Source organism: Triturus cristatus, chromosome 4_1, assembly GCF_964204655.1.
Source record: "Triturus cristatus chromosome 4_1, aTriCri1.1, whole genome shotgun sequence".
Classification (NCBI taxonomy): domain Eukaryota; kingdom Metazoa; phylum Chordata; class Amphibia; order Caudata; family Salamandridae; genus Triturus; species Triturus cristatus.
In genome coordinates this window covers 747244466-747265695 of record NC_140585.1, presented here as the reverse complement: position 1 = coordinate 747265695, position 21230 = coordinate 747244466, and the positions used below count along the sequence as shown (strand labels likewise).

General features: G+C 45.0%; 1 long non-coding RNA gene across 2 annotated transcripts in view; it reads right to left on the bottom strand.

Annotated features, from left to right (window-relative positions):
• The window catches only part of LOC146855468 (uncharacterized), a 68928-nt gene extending 59776 nt beyond the window's left edge, over positions 1-9152 (bottom strand). Inside the window, exon 1 of one of the 2 annotated variants that reach the window (XR_014980842.1) lies at positions 8983-9152. This is a non-coding gene — a long non-coding RNA (uncharacterized LOC146855468). The remainder of the gene's footprint in view (positions 1-8982) is intronic. The other variant, XR_014980843.1, reaches the window with a different exon arrangement.
• Positions 9153-21230: the final 12078 nt, after the last annotated feature.

Below are 21230 nucleotides of genomic sequence, written 5' to 3'. Positions count from 1 at the left end.
AACTCCTAAGTAGCGGAAATCCGACTCACACCACTCAAGCGGGAAATCCAGTGCATATCTCCCCACCGCGGTCGTCAGAGGGAAAAATTGCGATTTCTTCCAGTTAATGTGAATTCCAGACAGTCTCCCGAACACCACAAATTCGCGGAGCAGCGGATTCAGGTTATTCTGCGGGTCCACCACATAAAGCGTTAAGTCATCAGCGTATAAGGACACATCTATCTGCCTTTGAAAACATTTGAAGGCACTTTGCTTGTGCAGTTGTCGGATACGACATGCCAGAGATTCAATTGCTATGGCGAACAGCAGCGGGGACAGCGGGCACCCTTGTCTGGTTCCCCTAGTCAATGGAATCGAATCAGACAGCTCCCCATTGATCAACACCCTGGCCGTAGGATCAGTATAGAGTAGTTTTATCCAAGCGACAAAGATTTTGGGAAAACCCATCCTGTACAGAATGGCAAACAAGTAATTCCACTCAACTGAGTCGAACGCCTTGGTGGCGTCCAGGAATATAGCCGCGACATGCAGTTCCGGCGCTATGGTTTGAATCAAGGAAAAAAGCGTTCGCAAGTTACTGGCAGTGGATCTACCCGGGACGAACCCTGCCTGATCAGGAAGGGCAATTTTAGTCATTAACAATGAGAGTCGCGTGGCCAACACCTTCGCCAAAATCTTGGCATCACAATTTATCAAGGATAGTGGTCTATAGGAGTCGCAATCCACCGCTTCCTTATCAGGTTTCAGCAGGGAGGTTATCACCACTTCTCTCATCGTTCCCGGCAACACTCCTGTCTCCAGAGAGTCCTCATAGACTTCGCGAAGCACAGGGGCCATTATATCAATATAGCTTTTGTAAATTTCCGCCGGTAAACCATCCAGCCCAGGCGCCTTACCATTACTCAGAGACATAATCGCTTCCCGTATCTCAGCCAGTTCAAATGGGGCTCCCAGGAATTGCCTGTGTTCATCACTCAACCAACATAGCGCTACGTCGTCTACGAAGTCCCCAAACTGGACATCAACACCGTAACGGGCGGCATATAACCCCTCATAATGCTCAGTGAATTGCCTTAAAATCCCCTTAGTGTCTTGATGTACGTCTCTCTAAAATGTTCGAAGCGCCCCATGAACGCCTAGTGATTCCCGCCAATGCCCGACCAGGTCTCTCCCCCTCACAATATCGACGGTCCTGCCAATGTTTCCCTCTGAAGTTGGCCTCTCTGTCCGCCTCTCGCTCGTATTGTGACAACTTTTCCCTAAACTCCTTGTGGAGAGGGCCCATCGACTCTCGGGCCATGCCGGTCTCCAGCACCTTAAGTTCGGACTCCAGTTTGGCGAGCGTGCTACGTATGGCCCTTAATACCCCAAAGCTTTTGGAGATGTAATAGCCCCTTACCGTTACCTTGAACGCCTCCCAGATGGTCTCAACACTTTCTACCGACCCTTTGTTGCGCGGGAAGAAATCCGCTATCTCCTCCCCCAATTCTGTCTGGAATAGGGGATCCAATAGTGCCGTGGGTTGCAAACGCCATGGTGCCGCTGCCTTACCGTACCCCGGGATAGCCACCTGAGCCAGCACCGGACAATGGTCCGAATAGGACCGCGGCAAGTGCGTCACTCTGCCTAAATCCACCGCTAATCCACGGGACAGTAAGCAATAGTCAAGCCGAGCCCAAGTGTTCGCATGCGCTGTGTAATGTGTCCCCTCACGGACCCCAGCATGCACGAACCTCCAACTGTCTATAAGGTCGCCTTCCTGCATTATGCCCGCCACCACATCCCTCGCACTTTTGTTATATTGAGGGCTACCATCCGATCTGTCTAGTCCAGGCATCAATGTAATGTTAAAATCTCCACCCCATATGATATGCATGGATCCTGTATTCAGTATCTCACCCCACAACTTGGTGTAAAACGCAGGCGAATCCACATTTGGCCCATAACAGTTGACAATCGTAATCGTATCAGTACCCAGTCTACCCCATAACAATACAAATCTACCCTCATCATCCATACGTTCACCCAACCGCACAAACGGCACCGTTTTTTTTATCAAAATCGCCGTACCTCTGGCATACCCAGAATATGAGGAGAAACTGCGCACAGCTGCCCATCTACTCGCAAATGTATAAGTATCCCGGGGACTAAGATGCGTTTCCTGCAACAGAGCGACCTGCGCCTGATGCTGTTCCATATAGGCCACCACCCTCCTACACTTTCTCGCGTCATTCAGCCCACGGACGTTCCAGGACAAGACCGTTAGTCTGGAATTACGATCTCGTTCAGTCATCTTCAGTCAACCACACATAATCCAGATCGACACTCTGCCACAACCACATCTCCCGCCCATGGGAACTGCCAAATCGCACATAGCCCTTGCAACATCCAGCCGATGCAACTACAGGAACCCCCGCGGCGGAAGCGCTGTGGAGTCCTAGCCTTTTCCCATACCGCCGCCAACCACCGCCGTACCACACCATCACACTCGTCTCAGTTTTCAAACAACATTCAGATGTACCAACACCACAACCCTTGAACCCCCCCCTCCCACTGAAGCAATCCCCAACCTGCCAGCAGCGTACCCTCCCAAGCCCTCCCACCCACACCCCGAAAACTAAGGCGAAGACACCCCACAACTCCAAAACCATATACTAGGGTAATTCCCATCGGGAAACTTATCTAGGTGGCAACACTAATACCCCCCATGACAGCCCGCCCGAACCACACAACGTGCAGCCCAGCCCAGCAACCAGGAGGGGCGTCCGGCGCTATAATCAGGGGCATCTGGGGCAGACCATCAGCGGCGAATAATATTAGTAAACCTGTTATATCAATAAGGTCCTGCATCGCAGACGGAAATGGACCCGATACCTTAGAGACCCCGGTATCAACCATCTATCATAATACCCCCACTTCTCCCACAGCACACAGCCCAATACAGAAACCCTTATACTGTTCGTCAACAATAAATCCCAATCTGACCTCTTGGGCAACACTCTACGCTCAGCAGTAAGTCTGTAGGCATCTACAGTACTGTCCACTCACGGTTCACCATCGTCCAGCATCTCCTTGATTAGGGGCCATTTTGTCCTCCGCTCCAGCCCCCAACCTCCGAGTCCGTTTATGCTGCTTGAGAAAATCCTCCACCTGCTGTGGATTTGTGAAGAATTTCTGTCTCCTTTGGTACGTGACCCGCAGGCGCGCCGGATAGAGCAATGCGTAGTCTATTTGCAGGTTCCGCAATTTCGCCTTGACTGCAATGAATTTCCGACGTTCCTCTTGGACCAGTGGGGTGAAGTCCGGATACAGCGTGAAGGAATTGCCCTCATACGACAACGACCTCAAGCTTCTTGCTGCTCTTAAGGCCGCATCACGATCGCGGTAATTTAGCATCCGGGCTATAATCGGCCTAGGCGTAGCTCCCGGCTTCGGTCTGGGGCCCAGGGCCCGATGCGCCCGCTCCACTATAAAGTGTGGAGAGAAAACATCTGAGCCAACCGCCGCCACCAGCATCTTCTCAACGTACTCCTCTATTTTGCCCACATTGGTCGTTTCTGGAATACCTACGATGCGTACGTTGTTCCGTCTGCTCCTCGCTTCTAAATCCTCATTTTTAGCTGCAATAACACGCAGGAGATTGTCCATTCTGGATAACTGCGACGAGTGTTGTGTCACCTTATCCTCAGAGTCCGATATGCGCTGCTCCGCCTCTTTCAAACGCTCCTCATGCGCATCCAGCTTGTGCACTACCGCATCCATGCGCGACGAGATCCTGTCCACCTTGTCCGCAATTGTCGCAAACCCTTGGCGCACCTCGCGCAGGACATCCTGTAAATTCCACAGCTCCCCCCGACGCCTCAGCTGTCTCATCCGGGTGGCGCGCCGTCTCCCCCGGCGCGGTCGTCTTCTTACTGGCCCCAAACGTGAGTTTGGGCTGCCTAGTGTCCGTCTTGCCCATCACTGTCCTCGGGCGAGGGTCTCCAGTACCACCAGCACCACCACAGCGACACCTCCACTTCCGCTCTTTCTGCCAATCTGCGAACCCAAGTAATAAATTCGTATAGTCTGTATAGTCCACGTCCCTCTATGCAGGCAATCGTTTCCGCCACCAGTGTGAAAGGGGGATCGCACGCACACCCGTACCAGTGTTACAGCAATACCTCAGGCCACGTGGTTGTTATCTGCTTTCAGCCGCTCAAACGGGGCACCCCATCCATTCTATGCAGTCCCGGGGGGCCAGTACGCTGTAACCGGTGGCACCAGTCGTGGCTTATACCGCCCCTCAGCCGAACTTCACCTGCACAGCAGATACTACCCCGTCTTTGCTAGGGACTCGTAGCGCTGCTCCTCTCACAATAGCAGGGGGGGGGGTAATCGACACCCCTTGCCTCTGTCCCCGGTTCCAAAGGTTTCTCGCCCCGAGGTCCCCTACCAAGCGCCAGGCAGATCCCGGGCCGCAGGAGGTGCCTAGGCCCCGCAGCCACTCCAGGGGCCCGGGGGGGGGGGGAGGAGGCGCTTCCGCTCGCTCTCACCCGGCCGACCGGCGTTCCACTCCACAACGCTCGCCCAGCCAGGTCACTGCAATCCCGGGGGGGGGCCTCCCAGACCGTCTCCGATGCCTGCGGCCTGTCTCTGCGTTCTCCGCCACGGCCTCGCCTACCAGCCCGATCCGGGGCCGCGGCCCTGCATCTTCCGGCGTCACGTCCGCTGCAGCTGTCGGGCCCTCTTTCACCGGTACCACAGCAGCGAGAGCCCTCCACGGCCGTCTGTCCACTCCTGACGTCGTCCTGGTCCTCCGCTGACGATGCCGGCACGCTGACGATGCCGGCACCCAGGTGTGCCCGTTAAGGATAATTGGCCGGATTAATGCCGCCGGACAGCGGGAGCCCTACAGGAAGGCGTCCATTCGCCGGTGCGCCACCTAGCGTTCCCTCGCCTACCGGCACATCTATAAAAACATACAATGAATGATTATTTTCCTCCCAACATTTTACCTTAATAGGGGCTATAAACAAACTGATCAAGATGGTTGTCTATTGAAATGGGTTACTACATAGATAAAACATTGAAATTTCACATGCATTGTTGACTGCTTTTCTGTTGTGGTGCAGAATAACTGATATACCCATGGCGCTCTAAATTGATCAGAGGTTGACTTGTCCTATTATTTGCAATGGGCTGAACTATACCTTACCAGATATCCCTAATACTGCCAATGAGTTTGGGTTTAATCTTTGAATTTTAATAAAGAAAATCCACTACATTGATATCTTGATGTTTAACCACATTTGTTGAAAATTAATTTTATTTAATTTCCTATGGAATAATTACCCACAACATTAGATTATGTTTCCGTAGTGCAATATTTTTGACATTCCTATGTCAGCGATTCATAATAATCTCAATAGTCAAACTGATGACTCGACTATGTTCTTTTTTTTCGTTTTGACAAAGCCTACCAAGCTAGATATTAGTAAATTTGAGCAGGATCACAATATGTAAACACAAGATAGTTGGAAAACAATGTCTGTTTTCAGCTCCACTACCAAAAAGGAACTTACACCTAAATGAATTCATATTGCGGATACTCCTGAACAGGCTCTATTATCATTTGGTGAAGATCCTGTGGTTGAGACCATAGTAGAAAATATCACCTCACAGAGTGCGGTCTTCCACACCTCTTTTTGTACCATATATTAATCATAGGAACATATTAGTAATTTTAATTTGGGTGTGAATACATTTAAAAAATAACCATAAGAAAGTTTAAAAATATGGAAAAAGTTGGAATAATAAGCCCTAATTTGTATTTACTAAATCCAGCTGAATGTAAGAAAATTCACCTTATATTCTCTCCCTAACAACGAACAATATGAATTAAAGAAATAAGATTTAGACTAAAGTAAAATTTCCGAGAATAATTAAATCTTCAATTAAAGAGGTGTGTATGGTTATATCTAATGGACTTGCCCCTCTGGCTGATAAATGGATATCTAAAGAAAATTAGAACATTGGAATTTTGGAAGCTCCATTGAAAACAATGGAGTGCTCCGGGCTTATAATGGCTGGTATAAGCCCGGAGCGCCAGCATTCCAATGTGTCTTTGTTCACAGCTCTGGCTGTGAACAAAGACTTCAGGGAGCCGGAGGGGATTTGAATCCCCTCGCGCTCCCTGAAGGCTTCGTTTTGTTAGAACATTCTGCCCTCTAGTGGCAGAATGCTCTAATAGCCTTATAGCCCTTCGTAGCAGGGCTATACCGGCTTTTAAAGTCCCGCTGCTGTTGTTAAAGTCCCTCGCCTTCGGCTCGGGCCTTTAACGCTGCAGCGGGCCTTTAACAGCCGGTATAGCCCGCTACGGCGGGCTATAAGGCTATAGTAAAATAAAATCAAGGACAATAATAACCAGTCCTCCAATGAATCCACCCTTTTGAGTCTAATAAATATGGTGAAAAATCTACTATTCTTTTTGTCGCTTTATTTTTCATGCCAGATGAGAAGTTTCCGCTTAAGTGATACTGTATTTTATATCTTTTGCATACACTCCTTCCATTGGATGTATTACAATTTTTATGAGACAGAGTCATGGTTACTATAAATTGACCTATTTAGTATTGACATTTGTGGCATCTCATTTTTTTTCGTGACATGGGAACATGTGGATGTTTTGCGTATTAAGGGGCTAGATGTTGTATGCTATTTCCAACTAAAAGTCAAAATTCTTAATTCTCAATGTGACAACGATTAGGGACTATGGATAACACACAGCCAGCTAAAAGTACGTTGAATTAAGTTCAGCTGCGGAAATCATGGCCTCCACAATGAATAGCCATCAACAAGTTTTGAGGGTTCAATTTTGTCGATCCCTGAAATGTATGAACAAAAGCTGATAACGGAGTATGGTAGCTGCTGCTTTGCATGCTGGTACTATAATGTTTATGGTTTCTAAGGATGCATAGCCCTGGTATTGCAAAAAATTGAAATTTGGCCGGGTATGCTTGATTATTTTAATCAGAGATGTTACAGCCACATAGAAAATATGACAGTACATGTTTACAAGAAGCTTGGCTGAGCCTTAGCTGGATAAATATATAGTGAATTCAGATGATGCTGTGAGATCTTTAAAAGATCACGCTAAAGATCGATTAAACTTTTTAAGAGCATCTATCCATTGGAATGTTGTATTATTGGACATGTCCTCCAAGAATGTTGTGGCAGTGCATGCAACTATTAGGACAGAATGATACTTACCAGTGTTGTTGTTTAATATATACATATACCTCTGGAAGTAAAAACCAATTATTAGATTTTTATTTTTATAACACATATCCTTGGCATTTAATTACATAGTGGGAGGTTTTAGAGCATAAATAACACCTGTGAACTGGTTTTAACTTTTTCAGTGAGTTTGCTGAATTATATTGCATTGAACAAAAATGGCATATTTCTTAATTGCAGGCATTTTGTACACCCAAGTTATGCTTAGTACTTGCATATCCGAAGTGAGCATTCATAAATGACTTGCTCAGCATTCAAGAAATGTATATTTCCTGTATCTTTTTCAAGGTCCTCTCCATCATTCTCATGAGAATGCCCTGCACCAGCTGAGACTGCCACAGTCTGAGTTCTAGTTTCTGCCATGTGTATATATATTCCATTGGTGTCTATGGGTAGGAATGCAAACACGTGTTGGATTGTGGGAGGGGGTTAGCATTCCATGCTCATTGGCTCGGGGAAGTGAAGCACTGGCTTACTGAGTGCTCATTTTTTATGTTTTTGCTTTAATAAACATGTTCTCGACTCCAGGCAGAGGTGAGGACATTGCTTTTACTTCACAAAACTCAACATTACTTGAATACTGGGCCTTTTGATCAGGATGAATGTTGGGAATTAGCTAATCCACAAATATCTATTATGAGAAGTGATTAATGAGGGTAGAACATACTGAAGGGGCCGTAAAAAGTAATGTTGTGCTTTAGAATGGTCGGGTTACGGAGGATGTCCCTCCCGCTAAAACACTTTTGGGGGACTCAAGGGAATACCGTAACAATTGATTATGTGTTATTCTCATATTTAGGATTTACCTATTTACATACTGTAGTGATCTGCTTCTAATGTTGTGCATTTCCCTTGCTTTGGTTCTCTGCCTAGTAATGTGATGTCATGTAGAATGTTAGGGATGTTGGGACTTGAACGGTGGCAGTTGAAGAAGATGGGCTGAGTAGCCAGGAGGCTGCTCCTGGTGGGGCTTACATAAAGACTTACAAAGGAACCTGTATGATGTAACTGAAGAATAAACTACAACTACAAGACCCTGTCTATGAGACTTCTTTTCATTTCTACATTGGCGACGAGTTGGAGAAGAATTTATGCGTGAAAAGGAGAAGAATTTTGAAACTGCACCTAAAGGTACGAATTTTATTGAAGACATTGAATTATTTAAATGATCTGGCACCCGCCCCACCAGTGACCATAAGATCGGTCGCCCTGAAAACTAAAGGTGTCAGATTAATCTACCTTGTCAATTCCCAAGCTTGATAAGATGTAAAAAGCTGAGTGAAAAGCTAAACAATTTGTAATGGTGCAGAGAAATTATGGCGCTCTCCCTGAAACTGGCTAAGTCATGGTGCGACTTTTATACCTCGCAGATGGATGCCGCAGATGATTTTAAAGTGTAAACCCCAGTGTTTAGAGATGACTGTTGGCGCGTGCGCACTGCATCCTGAGGTGCACGTTATAATCTTAATTCAATGTGAGACCGTTTCACGAGTAATTGTACCAGTTTAAATAGAAACTTGAAGTAAGCTATGAATGATTTGCGAGGCAGCTGACAGTGAAAGAAATTGACATTGGCATAATTGGAGAGACAGCAACTTGAACAGAAGAGATGTGTAAACGGTGAACAGCGTGAAGTACTTTTCAAGCTACTCATCTCAGCTGTTGACAACGTGATCAAGATAAAAAAATATAGATTCAAACTACCACAAGTACTGAGTGCCTTTTCCTTAGCTTACTGCCACTTTTGATTGCTGCCTGCCTGCTCGATGAGGTTCCCAGTGTCTCTGTCTTGATCTGTTCTTCGCTGGAGCACCTCTCCTTCTGGAGACGTCGTGGAACCTTCGGGGGTACTGGTGGAGAGGCAGCACGTAGTGCCTCACACGCCTTCCTGTGCTTCTCTTGTTGCCTGGTTACCAGCGAGTGGCCGAAGAGGAACTTTCAGCACGTCTTCGCGCACTACGCAAAGCGGCCATATTTTGAAGTTTGAAGTTTTTCACTCATTAGCGCCGGGTAAATAAAAGGAACTGTCAACGTTGGAGAGTCTAAGAGGAAAAAAAGCCTGCCTGTGCACACATCTGCTATCTTTGTGATCTACGGCCGTCCCTGTAAGTGAAAATACGATGCATTCATGATTTTGTTGTCAAGGTATGCACAAAATGAAATTACTTCATGAGAAAATGATTACACTTGATCGTCGGAGAAGCTGAGTTTTGCGCTCTGACCTACGATATAGTTTGCAAATCGTCATTGAACTGGCATGTTGTTTATGGATGTTTCCCAGCAACCTTTTTTCTTCATCTACAACGTGAGACGTTTTGTGGCAAACAATGTTAAAACTATGACAACAGTGCCACCTGGTGGACTTTTCAAGTATTTATCTGTGGCTCATAATCTCTTTTGCAAACATGATATATGAAACTATAGCAATTAGGGTAATAGTTGAAACACAGAGAGTCTAGCGCCAGGGAAGCCTAGAATTTGAAACGTAATTGGAAAAGTAACGTAATTGGAAAAATGGTAAAAGGAGTACACATATTCAAGAAAACTTGTCAAGCGTGCTCACTAGAGCAACACTTTGTATCTTGTTTAATTTAAATGTTGTAAAATGTGTTTCGGGATCTGATGCTAACTTAACATGTCCACAGTGATTGCAATGTATGGTCATTATTTTAATATGTGATGCGTGGTAATTTAATTTACATTGTTTTTTTTTTAGGTAACTTATTTGTTAGGGAGGTGGATTTCCCATTACATAGATTTTGTAGGTAACGGTGAATTATAGGGAGGAGGATTCCCCCTGTGCAGTAGGTGTAAGTGTGTATGCAGTAGAGGGGATGTAATATTCCCTGGTCCTGTTATTTGTATAGGGAGGAGGTTTTCCCCCTTTACATAGATTTTGTAGGTAAAGGAGAAGTATAGGGAGAAGGATTTCCCCTTTACATGGATTTCGAAAGTAACTGAAAAGTATAGGGAGGAGGATTCCCCCTATATGCAGTAGAGGGGATGTAATATTCCCTGGTCCTGTTATTTGTATAGGGAGGAGGTTTTCCCCCTTTACATTGTGTTTGGAAGTGGTTGGGATGTTTAGGGAGGTGGATTTCCCTTTACATTGTGTTCGGAAGTAGTTGGATGTTTAGGGAGGTGGATTCCCCCTTTACATTGTGTTCGGAAGTGGTTGGATGTTTAGGGAGGTGGATTCCCCCTTTACATTGTGTTCGGAAGTGGTTGGGATGTTTAGGGAGGTGGATTCCCTCTTTACATTATGTTCGGAAGTGGTTGGACGTTTAGGGAGGTGGATTCCCCCTTTACATTTTGTTCGGAAGTGGTTGGGATGTTTAGGGAGGTGGATTCCCCCTTTACATTTTGTTCGGAAGTGGTTGGGATGTTTAGGGAGGTGGATTCCCCCTTTACATTAATTGGTTGTAACTGGGATGTAAGTGGTGTATTACTGTGCATGTGGTAGAAGGCATGAGATATTCCTTGTTATTTGATTATATTTATGTATTTATTTATATTTACAGTATATTTCTTGCTTTATTATGATTGTATTTACTGCATTACATTTTACAGTATTATTATTACGACAAAAGAAGAGTTTTTTCTCAATTCAGTACTGTTGTTATATGGTGTTTATTCTAAGATGTTTATCTTTTATTACTACGTTTATAGAATTGTATGCTATTTCATTTTGTTAATGTTTAAAGGGGGAAGATATGTAGTGATCTGCTTCTAATGTTGTGCATTTCCCTTGCTTTGGTTCTCTGCCTAGTAATGTGATGTCATGTAGAATGTTAGGTATGTTGGGACTTGAAGGGTGGCAATTGAAGAAGATGGGCTGAGTAGCCAGGAGGCTGCTCCTGGTGGGGCTAACATAAAGACTTACAAAGGAACCTGTATGATGTAACTGAAGAATAAACTACAACTACAAGACCCTGTCTATGAGACTTCTTTTCATTTCTACACATACCTTTTAAAGTATGAATCTCTGATAATAGCAAACCTAACACCTTGTTGTAATTTTTATGTTTGAACTGTATACCTCATTTTGCAATAATTAAGAATGATGACAAATATGCATGATTTAAGCAAATCACATGACTTTGGTATCCTTCTTGATATGTCTGAATGGCTGTTGTCAGTGTGAAATGACGTCTCTTCTGTTACTCTAGGGATTTTCCGTTGGTGCAATATCTTAAGTTCTTTGTTAATTGAGTGTATATCTACAGTGTTAGTCTTCCCTAGTAGTCCACCACCCAAGATGTACCCCACCTCCACAAATACCATACATATAGATAGGAGGTTTAATAAAGAGTAGCAAGCACATTTGATCAAGTGGATCAAGTTGTGCTCTGGTCAAAATGATCTAAAAACGGAATTACATATCATCAAAGCAGCATATGCAAATACCTGGTATAGGGACTTAATTAAACAAATTAAACAAATTCACAAATGGATGTGGTTGGCCTCCCCATGTTATTTTCCATATATGCAGCTGTTTTGCCCATCTATCTAGCTAAAGGGAGGTCTTGCCCTCGAAAATTGACAGAACATCAATATCTCTGATCATGTATGCTGATTATATGGTATCCTTGGCTTAACCCACATTGGCCTATACGGCCAAATGGAACGATCTGCCACACTAGCTGAGAGCCTGCAAATCACTTACAGTTTTTTAGAAGTAGCTTAAAACGTGGCTGTTCCCTTCTTCCCTTTAAATAGTAAGGTTTGGCTTTTAGAAGTAGCTTAAAACGTGGCTGTTCCCTTCTTCCCTTTAAATAGTAAGGACTGGCTTGCCTGGTCGGTGCTGATGAGGCTAGACCTGGGAAACCTTTCAGGTAGCCATGCGCTTTAAAAGGCAATGTAACATAAGGCAGATAACTACTCTTTCCACATATGCAATCAATAAATGGGTTTGTGATTAATCTTTATAAGACTAAACCTATTGGTTGTTTTTGGTGCACACGGAAAAGTAGTTCCATGGTCCTGGGACAACAGCAAGGTTATCTTGGAAAATGTTTTTCATTGTAAATATTTAGGGGTGTACGTTGCACTAATATGGCTTTTGGTAGTCCTATCCAATCTCAATTTGCTAGAACATTCTCCATAAGAATAGGGTATGAATCTATTTTTTCATCCTTCATTTTCATCCTTCATTTTCAAATGTGTGTCCCTTATCCCCCTGGTGGTTCATCAGTTGTTCTCTATCCTCGCTCTCACCCTGCTGACCATGAGTCTCACTGCATCTTAACACTGTAGTTTCCAGCAGGCATTCTTCTTAGAGTGCCATCACGTTATTTAATTCTAGTTGCTCTGTGTAATTATAAGCAGGGAGGCTGCAGGTGCCAAGCCTTTGCTGGGACCTTTCTAAAATGAATGGGAGCTCTCTGCGTCTGAGGTGATATCTTTTGCCTCTGGGGACAATGTAGAGCTTTTGGCTTCCACTGAGGAGGTGATTGTGACCTCTTGTTCTTTCCATCTAAATTGTAACCCTTCTGAGAATGGCCATGTGCACTTTATTTGTGTATTAGAGAGTTCTTGTGCCACTCCCCTGACATTGCTATGATGCTGTAATGTAGCTGCAGCGAGGTCCTGGATTAAGAAATTATGCTTCTCTTGAAAGAACATGTTTTACGTCTGCAAGCTCTAGCCATCATTTGAGAGCACAGTTTGCCATTTTCACCTCTACATCTCGTGGGAGATCTGTATCATTTTGATTTTTTCTCCCTGTTCTGTGGGGCTGCTCAATATTTATAGTATTACAAGTGTCTTTGTCATACGATCTCCTGGAGGAGTCCCTTGGTGCACGGGATGATATTTGATCCCATCGTATCTTCCTTTAAGCTTTAGATACGAATATTGTCTCTGCGGGATCTGTTCACCAGATTCTCACATGTAATTGTCAGCCGTTTGATTTGGCATTCCATGTGTCAGATTATGCTTGTGATTGGTGGATCTGTTTCTAAAGAGGTCTTCATTTGTGGTTCAGATGGTTCCAGGCAGTGGGCACATGACTGCATATTTGATAGGATTTCTGATATTCTTTACAAAGTCCAGTTCTCAGTTTCAGAATACTTTCAGAAAATGACTTATCCAGATATGCTTTTAATTTGGCACAGCACACTTTAGATCATCTTTTGTGAGGGTTACAGAGTCTTTGCCGCCGTACTCGTGTCAGATTCCAGGAATGCGTGTTTTCAGGAATATTGTCGCAAATAGTCACAGATTCTCTTAAATGATGGGGGTGATGGTCCCGAGCTAGGTATTCGAGGAGGGGTCACATTCTCTCCCTTCAGACCTTCCCTCTGTCCCCACTCCACTGCCAAATAAACCAGCACAGTCCCTATATTCTGGTTCCAACGTGGAGGGCTTGGTGCATCATTATGTCCCCTGAGCTACGTAGGGTCTGTCACATTTTGTGCACTGTATGTTAGTTTCTTGTTTTGTTGGCAGCAGCAGTGCTTAATTTGTTAAAATATAAGTACCAGGGCCCTCATCAGGAGGCCACTGCAGCTTGCACAGCCCATTGCCCCTGCCAGCGATCCATGGACAGTACCATACATGCCAACATTTTAGCAGAGGAAATTGGGAGATTAAAAAACATATACCAGGGAGAATGTATTTATCCAATTGACTTTTATTGAGGCCTGAATCACGTCTATTGTCATGTATGAGACTTTCAAGTGTGCTGGTGCAGGATCAGATATCAGAAATGCAAATATATGTTTTTTCCTTACCTGTCAGAAATCCTGGAGAAAGCGCTTTGCCAGGCAGAGAGAGTGTGACAAAAATGGTATGCACTGGCCTGCAGGAGCAGGCTACTGGCAGTGAATGCTAGGAGTCTCGCTAGACCAGTCTCTGACGGCTTAAGCCCGCCGAGGGATCCGGTTTCTGCATGCAGGAATCGGGCTGCTGGACACTAGCCTTGAAATCGGTAGTCTCTCGCCTGAATTGGGAAGGTTGGCATGTATGCAATACCAACATACTACTAACCATCACCCGCCTACTAGTGTGACAATTCAGACTATTTCATGCCCCAAAAACTAAAAGAATGGCTTTGGTGGCACGTATTAGTCCTTTTTAGCATATATTAAAATAATAACCAGGTCAAAAGGGCCGGTGCTGACTATTAAGTGCCAGTGCCGAGCACCGAAAACCACCAGCTCAATTCAAGCACTGGGTAGCAGCATGCTCATGGTGCTCCATTGATGCCCCCACCAACTACTTTTATTCTTCAGGGAAAAGTCCTATTCAACAATTTGGGGGGGGGGGGGCATGGAGACCGGATCCCTCTTCTTGTTTCACCAGCCTCCCCAGGGCAGGTATCTTCCCTTATTTATCATTCTCTCCTGCACTACTCGCTTGTCAAATTAGATCACAGGGGGCCGCGTTTGTGTGGTAGTTCTCTGATTTTTGGGTCAGAGCAGGCACCTATTCCCCGAGAAGCCCATGCTGCGAAGTCCACCGAGAGAGAACCTAAGAGTCTGCTGGATTCCTGGCTTCTTACTGGGCTGGTGTCTCCACCTGCCTTTCCTTCAAGGGGCCCAGTCATCATGGTTGCCGACAGAACACAGCAGCGGGGCTCCAGCACGCCTGCTATTTGGCAACGCGCGGCACCTCACCTCTTTGAAATCTCCTGTTGCTCATCATCTGTGCTCTAAGGGTGGTCTATGGAGCTGTGAGGGCTCAGCCTGAGTCTGTCTCCATCTTAGGGCAGAGTCACACAACAAACTTGTATTATGTATTGGGAGGCATGAGATTGGTGCTTAAGTAAACATCAGTTTGAGCGTATTAAAGGTTCTTCCCGCTTGATTTCAACAGAAGCCTTTCTTTCATATTTTCAAGATACATAGGATTCCACTGGATAGCTCTGCAAAATTCTTGATATCTTGATGATAAAAAATTGCTAGTTCAAGGAAATGTTGAGTCTCTTCAACATTAGAAGGTGAATGCAAAGTAGCTGACACCTTCTTTGAATCTACGTAAACGCCAGAAACATTCCATCAGAGATACTCAACTTCTTTCTTCTCAAACTCACACTTCTTTGGTTTACCGCGCAAGTATGGTAGTTCACATGTTCTTTATGTTCCACAGGAGTTGTAGGAAATACCAGAATGTTGTCTAGGTAGACTAAAACAAACTGCTTAAATATTGACTCCATATACACTGATAAATAGCTAGATCATTTCACATCCCATATGGCATTACATGCGATTTGAAATGCCCAACTGGGCTGCTGAAATCCTTTCCTCCACTTACCACCTTTCTTTATATGCAAGAGATCATGAACATCTGTTATTAAAGTTTAGTATAGAATAATGCTCAGGGTGATTCGAATTATGCACCACGGGAGGACCAAATTATGCAGTGGAGTTGACTAAATTATGCAGCAAGAAAAAGCAATTCATGCAGCATCGTGCATTGCATTCGAATTGACACATATTGACACTGTAAGGACAAAGGTTTCACCTTATTAATATCAGTTCAGCATCTAAATGCAGCAATCAGCAACTGAAAGGTGTCCTGCCTCTATTCAGAAAAAGGCCTGCCACTGTGCGGCAAAATGTGTAGTAGCATATTTAGTAATTTTTGAACCATTTGAGTTGGATTTTTTTTTTCTTTTTACAATCTGCAAATTATGCTAACGATGATTAACTATGTGGCAAATGTAGCAAATCCATAATTATGTGGAAAACACTCCAGCCACATAATCGCATAATTCCAGTGACCCTGCTTATGCTCCATAGAATGAGTCCAGGCAGTCCTTAACAAGAGTAACCAGTACACGGTCAAAGACCTTCTTCTTTCTTTGGTACAACAAACAAAGGTGTTCAATATTGTATTGTATTATAAATGCATTTATGTCGCGCTTACTACCCCTGACTAGGCGTGAAAGCTCTTTTTCGGCGAGTAGTATGTTACTCCGGAACCCATGAAGGATTAGTGTTGAATTAGTATAGTGAAATATGAAAGTAATTTGAGTGGTGAATAGGTTAGTCAGTTATTTGGATTCAGAAGGATAGTGAAGGGCTAGAAGAGGGGAAAAGGATTGCATTTATATAGCACTTGTTACCCCTGATGGGGTGTTGAAGCGCTTTTTTGGCAAGTAGCACTCTACTCCGGACCCCATAAGGATTAGTGGTGAATTAGTGTAGTGAAATATGAAGGTAATTTGAGTGGTGGATATGTTATTCAGTTATTTGGATAGAGAAGGATAGCGGAGGGCTAGAAGAGGGAAAAAGGCATTTATAATATGGTGTAAGTAACTCATTGTCCACATTCTCTTGCAAATAAATCTTCAGTATTTCCTTCTCTATCTCAGTTGAGAAACAAATATATCCAAAAGGAGTGATAGTTCTGTTTTTTGATTGGCATAGCACAATCCTGTTTCATTTGATAGTGGACTGGATAGATTTTAGGCTTTGCAAACACTGGAGAAAAAAAGCATGGCACTGCAGTAGCACCAAAGACACATTAGCAACTATCACATTGGATATAGAATCCTTTATCTTCTCTCTAGTGATCAGTGTTAGAAGAACAAAAGATCATCAGTACCATAGAAGTAAGGGTGGGCGGAGCTGGTGTAGTGCCTCTACGGGTAGCTCCACAGAGTTTGAAAAAAACTCCGTGGAGCTCCGCATAGCTCCGCTCCTCTCTCTCCCCACCCCCCCCTCAAATGCTTTAAAAATACTAAAAAGAAGGCACTTAACTGTGTTTCTGCCACCTTCCCTGCCTGGCTGCTCTCCTTCCCGCTCCTGGCCGCCTCGCGTCCTTCTTCATTGAAATAAACACTACCTTGTACGTCTTGCGCGTGCACATGCGCATGAAATGCAGCGTAGTGTTTTTTTTAATGAAAAAGGATGTGAGAAGAGCAGGAAGGAGAGCAGCCAGGCAGGGGAGGCGGCAAAGACACAGGTAAGTGTCTTCTTTTTAGTATTTTTAAAGTATTTGGAAGGGGGGAGGGAGCAGCTAACTCCTCTCCGCCATGGATGCGGACTTTTGCCTATCTCCACGGAGTAGGCAAATCTCCCCAAACTCCGCTGGCGGAGCGGAGTTACCCACCCAGGGTTACATAGAAGATCCAATGTATGGAAGCCAATGGACTCCTGTGTTCTTCTCTTTCTCGGGAGAGGATTGGGTTTCATGCAACATTCATCTCATGCTATTTAGCACAGGCATGAATCATATGTCCAGCATCACCACAATAAAGACACAGCCTTGCCTTTCACCTGCGCTCTTTTGCATTTTCTGTTAACTCCTTGAGTGCTGATACCAAGATAGTCTTGTCCTCAGCTCTACTGGGGCTAGATGTGCTCAGGACGAGATTTAATGGACCACTGACTACCCCTACTTGCACAGGCTCGATTTGAGGTAACTGTTCACTAAATGCCCTGATCGGACAGATGAAAATGGCTGGCATTGATTCTGAAGGAATGGGTCTTCACCATGCCATGTTCCTGCTGCTTGTCTCCCACATTGCGGATATCAACAAAACAAGTGAGAGATTATCCAGGAAGTCCTCACTACCATCTTCAAGGCCTGGGTTAGCCCAACTATAGACACATTTGCAGCTCTTTTGAACACAAAGTGAATGGGGCATGTTCCTGTAGGTCATTCTCAAACATACCTTATTCTGAGAGTCATCATAAGATTAGTGAGTGGCCAGAGTGCGCTGCCATTCTAGTGACTCTGACTAGCCCTTGGAAAGTCTGGTTTTCATAGTTGTTCCATCCAGAGGAACCATATCTGCCTCCCAACGAAAGAACATATATCCTGTCTACAGTGGAGAGGAAGAGTATTGCAGCCCTGTCTACCATCACTCACGCACAGTCAGAGCATTTTGCACTTCAATGAGGTCAGTCCTTTGTGGACACCAAAACATTATACATGAGACAATAGCTGAGGTTCTGTGAACTGGGCTCTTGTGAATCAACTCGCTCACATGCTTAAAGAATGGTGACATGTTTGGGTTCTTTTCTGGTCATATGGCTGACACGGTATGAAGGTGGCTACTGCAGACTTACCTACTGGCCACTGTGGGGCACCAGACAGACCTAATGGATATCTTTCCTCTGGTCAGGGGTCACTTCCTCTGTTGATCTGAACCTGGTCTGAGCCAGACTCATGCACAAACCCCTTGACAATCAACTTCTGTTATTTTATGGAGGACTTCGTGTTTTTTTAGGGGCATCGCACGGGCTGGTTGCATAAGTGAATGGCAAGCAATCTGTGCTTCGTAACCTTTCACTGTGTGCTATAGATCGGGTGGTTCTTCAGACTTCCTTTATTCTAAAAGTGCTTGGAGATATAGAATAAAGAGATTGTTTTCTGAACATTCTTTCCATATCCAAGTGCTTGCTCAGAGGAGGGAGCAGAGCATTCTTGATGCAAAGCTTTTTGTGTGCTTCTATCAGGACGACACCAAGGACATTCGTTCGTCATATACAGGTATATAGGTATTTGCTTCTTGAAATGCAATAGATTACTGTGTTAGGGAATGAATATGGTGTTGGTTACTGCCTCTGACAAACGCTACAGGGCAGAGATGTGCACTGTAATCATTGTTGTTAGAATAACATCTTAGCCGTCTTACAGGATCTTATAATTAAAAATAATACATACATATTTATATGTTATGTTATGTTATGTTATTTATTTTTGTATAGCGCACAGATGCCGCAGCGAAGTGGCGTCCTGGCGCTGAGAAGATGATACAACATAACGGCGAGGGAATACTAGTCATAGATGAGCTGAAGGACCTAAATCGTGGCAAACAGGAAGGTTTTCAAACATTTCCTGAAAGGAAAAAGGTTAGTAATGGAACGGAGCGAAAGGGGGAGGGTGTTCCAGAGTGAGGCGGCTAGCACCGAAAAAGAGCGTCCACCCATTCTAGCTCTTTTGAAGCGGGGAACAATAGCCAGATTTGATCCCGCAGAGCGAAGCGCTCTGTTCGGGAGATAAGGGGAAATGGTCTGGGCAAGAATAGGAGGAGTGGACAGCTTTAGAATTTTAAAAGTAAGGCAAAGTGCCTTAAATTTAATCCTCTGTTCCACCGGGAGCCAGTGCAAATTTTGGATGGTTTGGCGGGCAGAACAAAAACGTGGCAGGCCAACCAGCATCCTGGCCGCCGCGTTTTGGATGCGCTGAAGGCGAAGAAGCTCCGCTTTGTTAAGTCCCAGTAGAAGCGAACTAGCATAGTCCAATCTACTTAGGACCATAGCTTGAACTATGATTTGCCTGGTGGTAGGGTCGAAAAATGTAAAGATTGGTCTGAGACACTGTAGAGTGCCAAAACAGATCCCGGCCAATCTTTTAGTGTAGGGAATGTAGGACAGCTTATTGTCGAACCACACCCCAAGATTCCTGACCTCGTCAGCAGGCACCGGAGCAGGACCAAGCTCCGGGGGCCACCACTGGTTGCCCCAGAGGTCGGTGTTTTTTCCGAAGATTAAAACCTCGGTTTTTGAGGCATTCAGCTGCAACTTGTTGTCCGACATCCATCCCATAACTCCTCGTAGAGCGACCTGAAAGGCAGCGGCGTCCATTGCGGACTCACCATTAAGTGCCACCGCCAGCTGAGTGTCATCGGCGTAGGACACCATGGTGAGACCGTATCTCTGGGCTACCTCAGCCAGAGGTTGGACGTATAGATTAAACAAGGTTGGGCTGAGAGCCGACCCCTGAGGAACACCTTGCAAAATAGAACGGGGGGCGGAGACAAAAGGCGGTGTGGACACCTGAAAGGATCGGTCTGTAAGAAAAGACCGAAACCAGTCGAGAGCGATCTGGCCGACCCCAGCTTCCAAAAGTCGCTGGAGAAGGACGGAGTGATAGACGGTATCAAAGGCAGCGCTGAGATCTAACAGGATCAGCGCTACCGTTTGATCTCTGTCAAGCAGCTTTCTGATTTGTTCCACTACCGCAAGGAGAGCGGTCTCAGTGCTGTGGTGCGCTCGAAACCCATTTTGAGAGGGGTCGAGGATGTTAGCTTCCAGCAAATGGGAAGACAGAACGCAGTTGGCATGAGATTCCGCTGGTTTGGAAATCCAGGGGAGGAGGGAGATGGGACGGTAACTCTCGGGAAGAGAGGGGTCCAGGGAGGGTTTTTTCAAGATGGGAACAACGGTTGCTTGTTTCCATTTGACTGGAACACTTCCTGTTTCAAAGGATAAATTAATAAGATCAAGGATAGCCGGGTAACAGCACTCTTCGAGCTCTTGGAATTGTGTAGGGCGCAAAGGGTCCGTAGGGGAACCTGATCTGACTTTCCTAGTTAATTTTTTAAACTCCTCTGGATTAGGACCACGAATAGAAAGAAGTTGTGGGGCGGTGTTATGCTTAATACTAGAAGGATACTGCGCCCGAGATTCTTGGGGAAAGGATCTATAGATTGCCTCTACTTTTTCTACAAAAAAGTGGCTATTTTTTCGCATTGAGTCAGTGTAGCTTTAACAGGAGTAGCAGTCTGTTTGCTGGTTAGCTCCTTACAGATTTGGAAAATAATCTTAGTCGGATTTGGGCTATTTTTAATTTCCATCACGTAATAGGTGGCTCTGGCCTTGCAGATAGCCTGATGGTAGTGCCTCGTACAAGATCTGTAAGCTTTTTTGAGCTCAACGTCATACCTTTTGCGCCAGGCACGCTCCGCTTTTTTACAGGCGGATTTAAGTATTCTGAGCGAGTCCGTATACCAAGGACTCGAGGGACTAGATCTAATTTTAGTCCACCTGGCAGGTATGAGGGAGTCAAGTGCTGACGTAAGCCACTCACAAAAGCTATCATAGCTACAAGTGATTTCTGTAGAAAGGGGAGGACGGTGTGTCAAAAGAAACTGCTGAAATTCCTCTAATTGAAGCTTCTTCCAAGAGCGTTTAAAAACGCTTAGAGAAAAGGGTTCAAACACGGGGGACGATAAAGTAATATGACCACGTACTAAGAAATGGTCAGTCCAGGCC